General features: G+C 37.0%; 1 long non-coding RNA gene across 1 annotated transcript in view; it reads right to left on the minus strand.

The window, feature by feature from the left end:
• Positions 1-8,217: 8,217 nt before the first annotated feature.
• Positions 8,218-15,351, minus strand: part of LOC138171134 (uncharacterized) — a 9,442-nt gene continuing 2,308 nt past the window's right edge. The window contains exon 2 of the long non-coding RNA XR_011170809.1: positions 8,218-8,391. This is a non-coding gene — a long non-coding RNA (uncharacterized lncRNA). The remainder of the gene's footprint in view (positions 8,392-15,351) is intronic.

Below are 15,351 nucleotides of genomic sequence, written 5' to 3' on the forward strand. Positions count from 1 at the left end.
AGGGGAGGGAATAGGATGGAGAGAAAGAAACAGATAATAATCATAACTGTAAATGTGAATGGAATGAACTCTCCCAAAAACCATAATCCAAAAATATGCTGTTTACAAGAAACACATCTGAAACAGAGGGATATGCACAGGGTGAAGGTAAAAGGCTGGAGTAAAATATATCATGCCTCAGCTAAAGTAAAAAAAAGCAGGGGTAGCAATCTTTATCTGAGATAAATCAAAAGCAAACATTGAGCTAATTAAAAGAGATAAGGAAGAAAACTATATCCTGCTAAAAGGCACCATTGAGAATGAAGCAATATCATTACTTAACATATATGCACCAAGTGGTATAGCATCCACATTCCTAGAGGAGAAGGTAAGGGAATTAGAGGAAGAAATGGATAGCAAAACTATACTTGTGGGGGACCTTAATCTCCCCCTTTCTGAACTTGATAAATCCAACCTCAAAATAAACAAGAAAGAAGTTAAGGAGGTGAATAGAATTTTAGAGAGGGTAGGTATGATAGATCTCTGGAGAAAACTGAATGGGGATAAAAAGGAATATACCTTCTTCCTAGCGGTACATAGCACATACACAAAAAGCAACCATGTACTAAGACATAAAAACCTCACAATTTGGTGCAGAAAGGCAGAAATAGTCAATGCATCATTCTCAGATCGTGTTTCAATGAAAATCATATGCAATAAAGGGCCATGGAAGGACAGACTAAAATCTAATTAGAAAGTAAACAACTTAATCTTAAAGAATGAGTGAGTCAAGCAAGAAATCATAGAAACAATCAGTAATATCATTCAAGAGAATGACTATCATGAGACAACATACCAAAATTTGTGGGATGCAGCAAAGGCAGTTCTTAGGGGAAGTTTTATATCCCTGAGTACATACATTAATAAATTAGAGAAAAGGAAGTTCAATGATTTGGACATGCAATTGAAAAAGCTAGAAAAAAAACAAATTGAAAATCCCCAATTAAATACTAAATTAGAAATAATGAAAACCAAAGGAGAGATTAATAAAATTGAAATTAAGAAAACTATTGAATTAATAAATAAAACTAAGAGCTGGTTTTATGAAATAAACAAGAAAATTATTACACCTTTAGCCAATATGATAAAAAACAGAAAGGAGAAAACCAAATTATGAGTATCAAAAATGAAAAGGGTGAATCTACTACCAATGAAGAGGAAATTAAAACAATAATTAGGAATTATTTTGCCAAATCATATGCACATAAATTTGACAATCTTAGTGAAATGGATGAATATTTACAAAAATATATGTTTCCCAGATTAACTGAAGAGGAAGTAAATTACTTAAATAATCCCATCTCAGAGAAAAAAATTGAATAAGCCATCAGTGAACTCCCTAGGCAAAAATCTCCAGGGCCAGACAGATTTACTAGTGAATTCTATCAAACATTTAAAGAATAGTTGTTTCCAATACTCTACAAACTATTCAGGGAAAATTAGTGAAGGAGTCCTACAAAATTCTTTTTATGACACAAGCATGGTACTGATACCTAAATCAGAAAGAGATAAAATGTTAAAAGAAAATTATAGACCAATTCCCCTCAGGGATATAGATGCAAAAATTTTAAATAAAATATTAGCAAAAAGACTACAGCAACTTATCACAAGAATAATACACTTTGATCAGGTAAGATTTATTCCAGGAATGCAAGGATGGTTTAATATTAGGAAAACCATCAGTATAATTAATCATATCAACCATAAAACTAGCAGAAACCACATGATCTCAATAGATGCAGAAAAGGCTTTTGACCAAGTACAACATCCATTCCTATTAGAAACACTAGAAAGTATAGGAATTAATGGAGCTTTCCTTAAAATAATAAGTAGCATCTATTTAAAGCTATCAGCAAGTATTATATGTAATGGGGATAAGGTAGAAACATTTCCAATAAGATCAGGGGTGAAACAAGGGTGTCCACTATCACCCCTCTTATTCAGTCTGGTACTAGAAATGTTAGCAGTAGCAATTAGAGAAGAAAAAGAAATCAAAGGAATCAAATTAGGCAAAGAAGAGACCAAGTTATCACTCTTTGTGGATGATATGATGATATACTTAGAGAATACTAAAGAATCAAGTAAAAAAACTACTTGAGACCATAAATAAGTTTGGCAAAGTAGCAGGATATAAAATAAACCCACATAAATCCTCGACATTCCTGTATATTTCTAATGAAATCCAACAGCAAGAAATAGAAATCCCATTTAAATTTACTGTAGACATTATAAAATATTTGGGAATCTACCTGCCAAAACAAAGCCAGGACCTATATGAACACAACTACAAAACACTTTCCACACAAATAAAGCCATGTCTAACTAAGTGGAAAAACATCAATTGCTCATGGCTGGGTCAAGCTAATATAATAAAAATGACAATTTAACTAAACTAAATTACTAAGCCATACAAATCAAATTACCAAAAAATTACTTTATAGAAATAGAAAAAATTCATTTGGAAGAACAAAAGATCCAGAATATCAGGGGTATCAATGAAAAGAAATGCTAGCTATACCAGATTTTAATCTGTATTATAAAGCAGTAGTCATCAAAACTACTTGGTACTGGCTGAGGAATAGAGCAGTGGATCAATGGAATAGATTGTGTACATGAGACTCAGAAGTCAATGACTATAATAATCTACTCTTTGATAAACCCAAAGACCCTAATTTTTGGGATAAGAACTCACTATTTGACAAAAACAGCTGGGAAAACTGGAATATAGTATGGCAGAAACTGGGCATAGACCATTATCTAACACCATATGCCAAAATTAAGTCCAAATGGGTGCATGATCTAAGCATAAAGGATGATACTGTAAGCAATCTGAGAAAGCAAGGAATAGTTTACCTGTCAGATTTGTGGAGAGGGGAAGATTTCATGAATAAACAAGAATTAGAGAGCATTATAAAATACAAAATGGATAAACTTGATTACATGAAACTGAAAAGCTTCTGTACAAACAAAGCCAATGTAACCAAGACTAAGAAGGAAGTGGGAAATTGGGAAGGAATTTTTACAACCAATGTCTCTGATAAAGGCCTCATTTCTAAAATATACAGAGAATTGAGTCAAATCTATAAGAATACAAGTCATTCCCCAATTGATAAATGGTCAAGGGCTATAACCAGACAGTTCTCAGAGGTAGAAATTAAAGATATCAATAAGCATATGAAAAAATGCTCTAAACCACTTTTCATTAGAGAAATGCAAATCAAAACAACTCTGAGGTGCCATATCTCACTATTCAGATTGGCTAAGATGACAAAACAGGAAAACGGTAAATGCTGGAGAGGATGTGGAAAAATTGGAACACTAATACTTTGCTGGTGGAGTTGTGAGCTGATCCAACTATTCTGGAGAGCAATCTGGGAGCTATGCCTAAGTAATTTCATATCCTTTGACCCAGCAATACCACTTCTAAGGTTGTATCCCAAAGAGATCACAAAAGCAGGAGGAAGTCACATGTGTTCAAAAATATTTGTAGCAGCTCTTTTTGTGGTGGCAAAGAATTGGAAATTAAGGGGATGCCCATCAATTGGGGAATGGCTAAAAAAGTTATGGTATATGAATGCAATGGAATACTATGGCACCATAAGAAATGAAGAGCAGAAGGACTTCATATCACCTGGACAGGCTTATATGAACTGATGCTGAATGAGAAGAGCAGAACCAGGAAAAATTTGTACACCATACAAAGTATGTGTGATGACCAACTTTGGTAGACTGGACTCTTCTCAGAAATGCAGGGCTGCAATAAACTCCAAAAGACTCATGATGGAGAGAAAAGGCCATGAGGTCAAATCCAACCTCAGACACTTGACACATTTACTAGCTGTGTGATCTTGGACAAGTTACTTAACCCCAATTGCCTTGCCTTCCCCCCTCCAACAAAAGGGGTTTGGGGGAGAGCTTAGGCAAGTTCCTGCCTTTGCTCTGCCATCTTGGATCTCCCTCAGGAGGTGGTTTTTAAAAAGAAACACATCCACACACAAAAACCAAGACAGAAAAAGAAATGACTTAAATAGTTAAAAAATTTAGTGGAAAAAATGGCTTGAGTGATTGGGAAGAACGCTTTTGAAGAGTTCCCATAAGTATAATTCTAGCTTAATGTTGTAAGATTTTGTATGAACTCCAGGGAGAAAAATTCATTTTTTTCTTTCTTTCTCTCTTTCTTTTTGTTTATTTTTAATTTTCAACATTCACTTCCACAAGATTTTGAGTTAGAAATTTTCTTCCTACCCCCCATCCCAAAATAGAGATCCTACTGAATACCCCTTCCCCCAATCTGCTCTCTCTTATATCCTCCCCCATCCCCTCTCTGACTTTCTAGTAAGTCAAGATGAATATCTATACCCCAGTGCCTGTATATCTTATTTCCCATTTGCATGTAAATTATATATATATAATATGTATATACATACATACACACACATACATAATACATATATTTAACATTTGATTTTAAAACTTTGATTTCCAGATTCTTTCCCTTCTTCCCTTGTCACCCACCCCTACTCGGAGGAAGAGTGATTCAATATAAGTTATACATGTGTAGTTATGCAAAACATTTCCATAGTAGATATATTGTGAAAGAATGACTATGTTTTACTCCATCCTATTCCGTTCCCCACTTATTCTATTTTCTACTTTAACCTTGTTCCTTTTCAAAAGTGTGTGCTTCTAACTACCCTCCGCCCCAATCTGCCCTCCCTTCTATCATTCCCCCTCTTATCCCCTTTCCCCCTATTTTCTTGTAGGGTAAGATACCCAATTTGGTGTGCATGTTATTCCCTCCTTAAGCCAAATTCATTGAGAATAAGGTTGACCCATTCCCTTTTGCCTTCCTGTTCTTCCCCTCCATTATAAGTTTTCTCTTGCCTCTTTTATATGAAATAATTTACCCTATTCTATCTCTCTGTATCTCGTCTCATTATATTCCTCTCTCACCTCTTAATTTTATTTTTTGGATATCATTCCTTCCTATTCAACTGATCCTGTGTTGTCTGTCTATGTATACATGTACACACATATTCACATATATATTTATACATACATATACCCTCCTATATAAACATATATATATGTATGTATACATATACGCATATATATTTCCTTCAACTCTCCCCATGCTGAGAAAAGTCTCATGAGTTACAATTATCGTTTTACCACATAGCAATGTAAATAGTTCAAATTTAATAAGTCCCTTATGATTTCTATTCCCTGTTTACCTTCTCATGCTTCTCTTGCTTCTTGTATTTGAAAGTAAAATTTTCTATTCAACTCTGTTTCTTTTTTTTTTAATCAAGAATGCTTGAAAGTCCTCTGTTTCATTGAAGGACCATGTCTTCCCCTGAAACATTATACTCAGTTTTGCTGGGTAGGTGATTCTTGGTTTTAATCCTAGCTCCTTTGACCTCCAGAATATCATATTCCAAGCCCTCTGATTCTTTAATGTAGAAGCTGCTAGATCTTGTGTTATCCTGATTGTGTTTCCACAATACTGAAATTGTTTCTTCCTGGCTGCTTGTAATATTTTCTCCTTGACCTGGGAACTCTGGAATTTGAGTTAAATATTCCTAGGAGTTTTCTTTTTGGGATCTTTTTCACAAGGCGATTGGTGAATTCTTTCAATTTCTATTTTGCCTTCTGGTTCTAAAATATTAGGGCAATTTTCCTTGAGAATTTCTTAAAGGAGGATTTCTAGGTTCCTTCATTGATCATGGTTTTCAGGCAGCCCAATAATTTTTAAGTTATCTCTCCTGGATCTATTTTCTAGGTCAGTGGTTTTTCCAATGAGATATTTCACATTGCCTTCTATTTTTTTCATTTGTTTGGGTCTGTTTTATAGTATCTTGATTCCTCATAAAGTCATTAGCTTCCATTTGCTTCAATCTAATTTTGAAGGAATTATTTTCTTCAGTGAGTTTTTGAAATTCCTTTTCCATCTGGCAAATTCAACTTTTTAAGGCATTCTTCTCCTCACTGGCTTTTTGGGCCTCTCTCGCCATTTGAGTTAGTCTATTTTTTAAGGTGTTATTTTCTTCAGTCAGGTTGTTGACTCTCTTTTCATGATTTTCTTGCATCATTCTCATTTCTCTTCCCAGTTTTTCCTCCTCTTCTCTTACTTGCTTTTCAAAATTCTTCTTGAGCTCCTCCATGGCCTGTAACCAATTCACATTTTTCTTGGAAGCTTTTGATGCAGGAGTTCTGACTTCATTGTCTTCCTCCATTCCATGCTTTGGTGCTTTTTGTTCCCAAAAAAGGATTCTGTGCTCTGTTTGTGTTTCCTCTGCTTGTTCATATTGCCAGTCAGTGACGTGACTTTTGAGCCTTTGCCACGGTACAAGTCTGCTTCCGGAGAGGAGAGCTTTGTTCCAAATCACTGGGGTTTTCACAAATGTTGTCAGAGGTCTGAGGAGGGCACCCTCTCTATAGAAACCACACTGGAAAACTGGCTTTTCTCACCCCAGGACCACTGCCCAAGAAAGTGACCCTGATCCAAGCAGGTCATAGCAAGAGGGTTCATTCTCTGAATGGTCCCCTGGTTCCCCTATGATCTGTGGACCAGGGGCTCTTGAGGCAGCCACATGGCAGCAGCTGCAGCTGATGTGTCCCTGCCACCTTTTGTTCAGGGGGCAGATGCCTGACCACGCCCTTCCTTTCCAACAGAGCTCCCCCTCTGGCCTTTTACTTTCTTTTTGGTATTTATGGGTTGAAAAGTCTGGAAACCACCACAGCTGCTGGTGATTCTCTCTCCTAGAGTCTGCTCTGGCTGCCATTGCCTCTGTAGGGCTAAAACCACGTGGCTTACAGCACACTGTGGTGAACCCTTCCTGCTGGCCTGCCGGGCTGCCTTCAGCAAGAGATTTGTTTCTCTGTCACTTTGTGGGTTCTGTAGCTCTAAAATGTGCTTAGAGTCATAATTTATAGGTATCTGAGGTGGTTGTGGGGGGAGCTCACAGAATTTCCTGCTTCTGCTCTGCCATCTTGGCTCTGCCCCCCCCGCCCCATAATGGATAGACTCTTAAGGAGCCTAAGTTTTCGTGAGGCTTGTGTTGACAAGCAGGCCAGAACAGTCTGACACAGTGTCTGCACTAGATTGTACCTCTTTGTCTCTTTCTTAACGAAATTTGTAAGAGCTGAAATCCCAGCCTGAACATCTACTGTTAATGCTTTTCACCTCTTAAGCCACTAAAGCCAAATTACTGATAGCACCTCAAACTTTGTCTTCAAGCCGCAGTTTGACCTCAGTTACAATGAATACATTTGGTTTGCAAAGTCTCTCATTCCTTCTCTGGATCAACCAGGAAAGATAGAATTTGTTTGAACTCATGCAGTTACCCACTTTAGCACAATGGAAATGTTGCCTTATTTAGACTCAGATATCTCAGGCGAAGAGGCAGAAACTAAGGGCTATGGAATTCTGAAAGTTCATTTACCTGATTTTTAACTTTCTTTTCAAACAGGTTGTGTTCTCTTTTCAACAGAGGGCACTCTGGGCTCAAGCGATTTGCCATGGATTATACTTGTACAGTCACAGAAAACATTTCTCTTTTAGCTAGCCAACCATTTCTAAATCCACATATCTGTACTATTCTTTTACTCACACTTCTCCATCTTTTCCACAGGAATAGTGTGGGAGACTGTCAAATACTTTGCTGAAAACTTCATGCTATGCTATGCAATGCTATGCTAAAGCTATGGTTTGTTTTTGTTGTTTTCAGTCATGTTTGACTTTTTGTGACCCCATTCGGGATTTTCTTGGCAAAGATACTGGAGTGGTTGGCCATTTCTTTCTTCAGCTCACTTTATAGATGAGGAAATTGAGGCAAATATGGTTAAGTGACTTGCCCAGGGTCACTCAGCTAGTACATGTCTGAGGCTGGATTTGAACTCAGGTCTTCCTGACTCCAAGCCCAGGTGCTCTATCCACCCTAGTACCTAATTGCAGCTAAGCTATGCTAAACTGTACTGTGCTTATACAACACTTATACAGAATTTCTGTGATCTGCTAGTCTACTTAGCTTGTCAAAAAGAAAATGAGGTCTGGCATGCTCTGTTCTTGATGAAGCCCAGCCAGTTTTTAGAGATCCCTGCTTCATTTAACCTATAGATCATCCTTTTACGTCAGAATTTGGCTAGGAAAAGAAAGAAATCAAGCTCACTGGTGTATAGTTTGCAGACTCCACCCTTTTTCCTTTAATAAAAACTGGGACAGCATTTGGACTTTTGCAAGTTACCACCAACTGCCTCTTCAGAGTTTTTCCTCTTCCTCAGAGTAACTTCTGCTTGTAACTTCAGAATGTCATTTCTGAATGTTTTCCAGTTCTCCTTGTGCTGATTCTCCTGTAAAATAAAGGTCATTAACTCTTACTTATCCTTTATCTCAGGGGTTCTTTTTACCATGTGTCATATAACCCTAGAGCAATGTGGACCCCTTCTCAATATGTCGTTTTAGATGCATACAATAAAATGCATGGAATCATGGAGGAAAGTGATCACGCACACACACACACCACACATAATCTATCCATGCATCCATCTATCTATCTACAAACACACAAAACATATGCTAATGCACACAATAGGTGTATTTGTGTGACCCCACTTGGGGTTTTCTTAATAAAGGCTTTGCTATTTTGTTGTATAGTTCATTTCACAGATGAGGAAACTGAGGCAAACAGTGTTAAATGAATTGCCCAGGGTCACATAGATAATAATTGTCTGAGGCTGGATTTGAGTTCTAGGTCTGGTACTCTATCCATTGCAACACCTAGCTGTGTGTGTGTACGTATACACATATACACACGTATGTACACACACACACATGCATCCCAACCTTCATTTATCTATTTTGCTCCTTTTGAATAAGGGTAATCTTCTAGAGACAAAATCCAATTATGAATCCCATTGTGGGCATCGGATAAATGCTTATTCCCTTCCTCATACAAGTGTCACAGATATCAAGGTTAAATTTGCCTCTTATATCTCTTATCACAAAGAACAGTGAGTCATGTATTTGGGGCAAGGCCCTTGGTAAGTGCTTAATGCTTGTTGACAGACTGAGAATTTCCAAAGAATCATCACAAATGATGACTGCTACCCATTTCTAATAATTCATATAAAGAAAAATCATACGACTTGACCAGGAGTTCTGAACCTTTTTTGTATCACGGACCCCCGTGGCAGTCTAGAGAAGGCCATGGACCTTTTCCCAGAATGATGTTTGTTGTCCACACCCTTAATTGAAGAAAATGCTAGATTTTAGTAAGAGGTTCATGAAAATAAAGATGTGGTTTTTTTCACATTCAAGTACAAATACCTCCTGAAGTCTATCCACAGATCTCTTGGGGAATCTGTGGCCCTCAGATTAAAAACTCTTGGAATAGAAGGACCCTAGAAAACATTGCTGAGAAAATGAAGTGCTGGGCTACCTTCTAAAGGCATTTATTAAAAATGTTTGTTGTTTGATTCTTGTTTCACAAGTTATTGATATTCATCCATTATTTCTTTCCCTATGTTGAACCTGCCTCTTCTTCCGATGGCAGCAGACCTCACTAGTTGCTCAGCTAAAACCTTTTCTTTTACTGGGAGCCTTTCCCAACCCCTCTTAATTCTAGTGCCCTCCCTTCCATTTCATTTCCATTCCATGTTTAACTCTTCACGACCCTATTTAAGGTTTCCTTGGCAAAGATACTGGAGTGGTTTACCAATTTCTTCTCTAGTTGATTAGGCAAACAGAGGTTAAGTGACTTACCCAGGGTCACGTAGCTAGTGCCTGCATTTGAACTCAAGGTTCAATTTGCCTTGGATCTCTTATCACAAAGAACAATGAGTTATGTATCTGGGGCAAGGCAGTGCTCTATCCACTGAGCCACCTAGCTCCTTTGTGAGTTCTAGAGGCGCAGAATTCCTGTGTACCTAATTCAGCACTGGCTGCACTGTGTGAGGTGCCCCCTGTAGCTATTTCTTATTAATTATTATTAATTAATTATTAATATTTCTTAGAGGAAAAGAGGACCACTGACAGCAAGATGGGCTTAAGCCCTGGCCACTTACCAGAAAAAATGGAGCTTCAGGGAGTCATTCAGACATTGAAGAGGAAAGGGGAGGTAAATGTTTAGCAGCGTGCACTAAAAGTTTCCTATTTTGATTATTTATTAATCTACCAGGAGAGTATAATGGGAGCTATGGATTATTGTGTCATGTTTCAAGTTTTTATCATAAATGGGAATTTTTTTAGTTGTCTGGACTTACTTCAGAGCTGAGACTCCTTAGTGGGAGAGGGAGTCCTTGCCCTTGGGCTAGCAGTGGGTCAGCTGTTACTACTATTCCAGTCAATAACAATGTGACAGGTACGTCGTGCTCTGTGTATGTTATCTCACTGGATCCTCACAAGAATCCTGAGAGATAGGGCTATGGTTATCCTCATTTTTATAGACGAGGAAACTGAGGTGAACAGAATCAGCTTGCTCAGGGTCATGCAACCAGGAAGGAAGGAAGGAAATAAGCATTCATATAGCACCTACTATGTTCCGGCCACAGTGTACAAATATTGATCTTATTTTAGTCTCATAACTCTGTGAGGAAGGTATTGCAATCACCCCCATTTTACAGTTGGAGAAACTGAGGCAAACTGAGGTTAAATGACTTGTCCAGGATTACACAGCTAACAAATGATGGGGTTAGATTTTAACTTGTCTTCCTGACTCCAAGCCTCTCCACTACATCCCTTAAGCTGCCCCTGTGAAAAGATAAATTTAGTGTGAAATGAAATAACATGGATCAGAAACAGCTTCCAGAGTCTGAACTTGAAGCTACTTCGGTGTGGGTAGGACATGAACTGCTTGTGTTTCTGTGCTTTGTATTGTTTGTGTTTTTGTGTTTCCTGCTTTTCTAATACTTGACAGAAATGATACACTGAACAATCTCAAATTATCTGGAGGAGATCATGCTGAAGGGCGATCTGAGACTCGCCTTGGGAATTGGGGCGGGGAGGGGGGAGAGAAAGCCTGCTCATTCCACGTCCAGCAATTTTTCTGCTGCCTCTAATGTGGTGCGTTGCAGATCTAAGAATTATTATAGAAATGGAATTTGACAGGAGTTTGAAGTTAGTTGAAATTGTTATTGAAAAGTAAGAAATGCCTTTAAGATTTTGAGCCGAGGTAATTGGAGACAGTATGAGAAGGACTAGAATGTGATTAATTATGTATGATAGTCCACATCCAACCAAACTTCTATGATAAAAATCCTTCTTTGTATTAGTGGTGTTGGGCCTATAATGTCATCACTATAGGAAGATCAAAGCAAAGAATTCTTAACAATGAAGTAAGGCTCGTCTTCTGAAAGTTAGAATCTTAAAGACATGCCTGGGCAACCGAGAGGCTACATGGCTTGGCCACATTTCCATGGAGCCAGTTTGTGTTGTGATGGGACTTAGCCCAACTCTGTATCTGCTATGCCATATTGCCATACTGTCAGTGACATAACTGAACACAGTCTTTAAAAGCATTTCTTGCCAGGCAGACTAGGGCGAGCTGGCAAAGCCTTGCTCAACAACCACATATTTGGTTTATTCTTTTCAAGGTGATAACACCAGAAGTCTTTAGCTTCAAACAGTGTTTATTTTATGTTTTTCTTTGGCAATGACTACAATACAGACCAAAGGAAAAAGACAAGGGGTTCTTTACTTGAAAGAAGCATTCTGTAATGTTCTTCTGATTATGAAGTTTTATGATAGAGTGGATAAAGTATTTCTAAAATCGAAGTCTTTGAGAGTTAGCCAAGGGAAGATTTAGGTATTTGCCCTTCCACTGCCCACAAAACACAAATAAAAACAGAAACAATAACAATGACAAAAAAACTATAATCAATATGTTTGAAAAATATGGTTTTAAATTTGTTTTTAAATCACTGATATAAGATAAAAAGAAATCATTAGCATTCCTATATATGACCAAGAAAAATTCCATTCAAAGTTAACTATAGAGGTAGTTGGGAGTATTATCTTTCAAGATTTGCCCAGGGACTTTATAAATTTAACTCTAACACTCTTTATAGAAACAAAAACAGACTTAGAAAATTGGAGAAACTTAGTTGTTCATAAAAATATTGTCTAAATTTATCTGCATATTCAGAGCTGTACCAAACTCCCAAAAGAATATTTTATAGTGCTAGGAAAGATAACAATAAAATTCATATGGAGGAACCAAGATCTTAAGAATCTTAAGGTCCAAGATCTTAAGAATAATAATGAAAAAAATGTAAAGGAAGGGGTTTTATTAATACTGGATCTCAAGTTGCACTATGAAATGGTAATCATTAAAAAAAACACTTGGTACTTAAAAAAATGAACGATCAATCAGTGAAATAAATTAAATACATCATATACAGAAGTAAACTAATATAGTAGCATAGTGTGGCCTTTGGCAAATCTCGAGATTTCAGTTACTAAGAGAAGAACTATTTGACCAAAACTGCTGGGAAAACTGTAATGCAATCCAGCAGAAATTAGGTTTATATCATCACCTCCCACCATATATTATAAGCTCCAAATGAAAATATGGTTGAGATATGAAAGGTTGCATCATAAGCAAATTGGAAAAACAAGGAAAAAATTACTTTTTGGATTTATGAGTAGAAGAAGAGTTCATGAATAAATATGTTAGAACAAATCATATAAGATAAAATGTACAATTTTGATTACATAAAATGTAAGAAAAGGTTTTGTACAAAAAAATCTAGTTATAAAAATTAGGAAGGAAACAGGTACCTAGGAAAAAAATCTTTGTACAAGTTTCTCTAATAAAGATTTCATTTCCGAGATGCATAAAGAACTAATTAAAATTTATAAGAGGAAGAAATACTTCCCAGTAGATAAGTGGTCAAAGGATATGAACAGGCAGTTTTCAAAGGATGAAATCCAAGCTATCATATCAACAATCGTATGAAAAAAATGGGTCTAAAAGAATAAAGATGAAACATAATTTAAGATTTAGAAAGAGATGTACATTTTTAGACATAGCTAATGAGGGGATTTATTTTCACAGACAGTGTAGATATATATTGAGAGATTTGTCTTTCATGTTTATTTTATTTTTTTTTAAGCAATTGGGGTTAAGTAACTTGCTCAAGGTTATATGGACAGTTTTGTGTGTGTGTGTGTGTGTGTGTGTGTGTGTGTGTGGGTGTGGGTGTGTGTGTGTGTGTGGGTGTGGGTGTTAAGTATCTGAGGCCGGAACCGATCCCAGGTCCTCCCGACTCTGGGGCTGCCCATTTCATGTTTTTTTTTTTTTAATTTTCTCAGTGGAAGGAGAAGGATACTGGAAGGGATAGATTAATTTTGAAAACTGAAAACTGAAAATAATTTAATATTTTTAAAGAGGAACCCATTATCATGGAAAATGTAAAGGCAGCTCTGGGTGCATTAAGGCTAGGTGAGCAGAGTGAAAGTTCAGGTCCTAGCAATCTGGAAAGAAATACTTTGGGTACTTTGTCCTGGTCCTCTAAGGCACTATATAGCTAACTTCTGAAAGGCTCAGGTGGTAATTTTTTTTCTTTTTTGGCCGCAGCATTTCATTAATTGAACTAATCTATTCAGGTATAAAGGAGGCTATAATCCGCATTAGTGGGAAAAGCATGAGATTAGTAAAATCATAGCTTCTTGAAGTATTGAATGTTATCATGGAGAACGTATGTCATATGGAAAAGACCTGTGGTTGGTTACTGCACAACTTTGAATTCGGATCAAAAAAACAGTTTTCTGCTGTCTTGATATTAGATGAGAGGGAAGGGAGTGTGGAGAAGCCCTGCATCAAACTTTAGATTCTGCTTTGAATATTCTTGTAATGTGCTTTCTTTTCATGGTTAAAGAGTGATTAGAACCTTCTATAAGGCCGTAATTATGCATAATCATGCATATTGTGCATAATTACATAATGATGAAATTTCTGATGAAAACATATTATAATTCCTAGGTAATGGATTCAAGCTTCATGTCTGTCTGAGTAATAAAAGTCCAGAGAAACAAAATTTGTGAATGTTTTTGAACTTAAGAACAGCCCACATATCAGACTCATACTAGAGCATGAAAGATGGAATACTGTTATAACACAGAGCTACATTACTGATGACTTCTGTATTCTTCAATTCAGCAATTCAGCTCAGTGAGTATTATTTATTTAGCATTTCTTATGTGCCACAAGCCAGGTACAGTGCTAGGGGTCCCAAGGAACTGACATTTTACTGGGAGGACATAGCATATACAAAAATTAGTCAATATAAAATATATAAAAAGTCACTATACAAAATAAATTTGGGAATGAGAAAACTAAAAATTTGGAGCATTGTCAGGGGGAGGAAGCACTTGAGCAGAACCTTGAAAGGGCTTAGGGATTCACAGTGGTGGAAATGAGGACAGAGAACATTCCAGAAATAGGGGACGGCCTGGGCAACAGCATGGAGATGGAAGACTGAATGTCATGTGGGGGAAAAGCAAGAAGCTGCGTTTGTCCAGAGTTGAGAACACAGAGGGTGTTTGTGGGGGAAAGTCACAGAAAAGTAGAGTGTTTCAGTTACTTGAGGATGTGTTTTGCATGTCGTAGGCACCTAGTATTTGTTGAAATTAATTTGCTAATGGTTTTTCCATCATTCCCATCTACCAAAGAAGCATATTTAACCTTCTATTTATGTGTATAAGGGAACAGATACAATCCTTTGCTTTAGAAGTTTACAACACAGATGTAAATGCAACCCCAAAGGATATTTTTTTTCCTGGACTGTACCTGTGATTTCACTAGCATAAGAATCTCAGGTTAAGAAACTTCCTCTACCAAGGCTAGTCAGATCCTTTTTTGAAACTAAAACATTGCCTGAGGGGAGAGAGGGCTGAGAGGCAAGTGACTTGCCCAGAGTCATGCAGCCAGTAAGTTTCAGAGGCAAGACTTCCCTGATTCTAAGTCCAGAACTCAAGATCTCCAGTAAACCACATTATATACTTATTATTTATTTTATTATATACACATGTAGCAAATAAGGGTTACATGTAGTAAACTAGACACCTTAAGTCAAGGCAAGAAAGGGAAAAGCATCAAATTCAGGCAAAAGAGCGAAATGTTGGGTCATGTGAACAACTTGATGTTGGACTAGATATTTTCTTCTGTTCTTTGGAACTCTCAAAGCTTCCTGAGATTGGAATTATGTGCCAGAGATAAAGTAATTGCAGCTGTCTCTATCAGATCAAGATGCCAAGGAGTCTATGAGGTTACAAACACAATGAACACAGAAGAGAAGGCTGATCCCTAATCC

Source organism: Petaurus breviceps, unplaced genomic scaffold (genome assembly GCF_028583685.1).
Source record: "Petaurus breviceps papuanus isolate PSGF00001 unplaced genomic scaffold, PetGlider_PUasm1.0 419, whole genome shotgun sequence".
Classification (NCBI taxonomy): domain Eukaryota; kingdom Metazoa; phylum Chordata; class Mammalia; order Diprotodontia; family Petauridae; genus Petaurus; species Petaurus breviceps.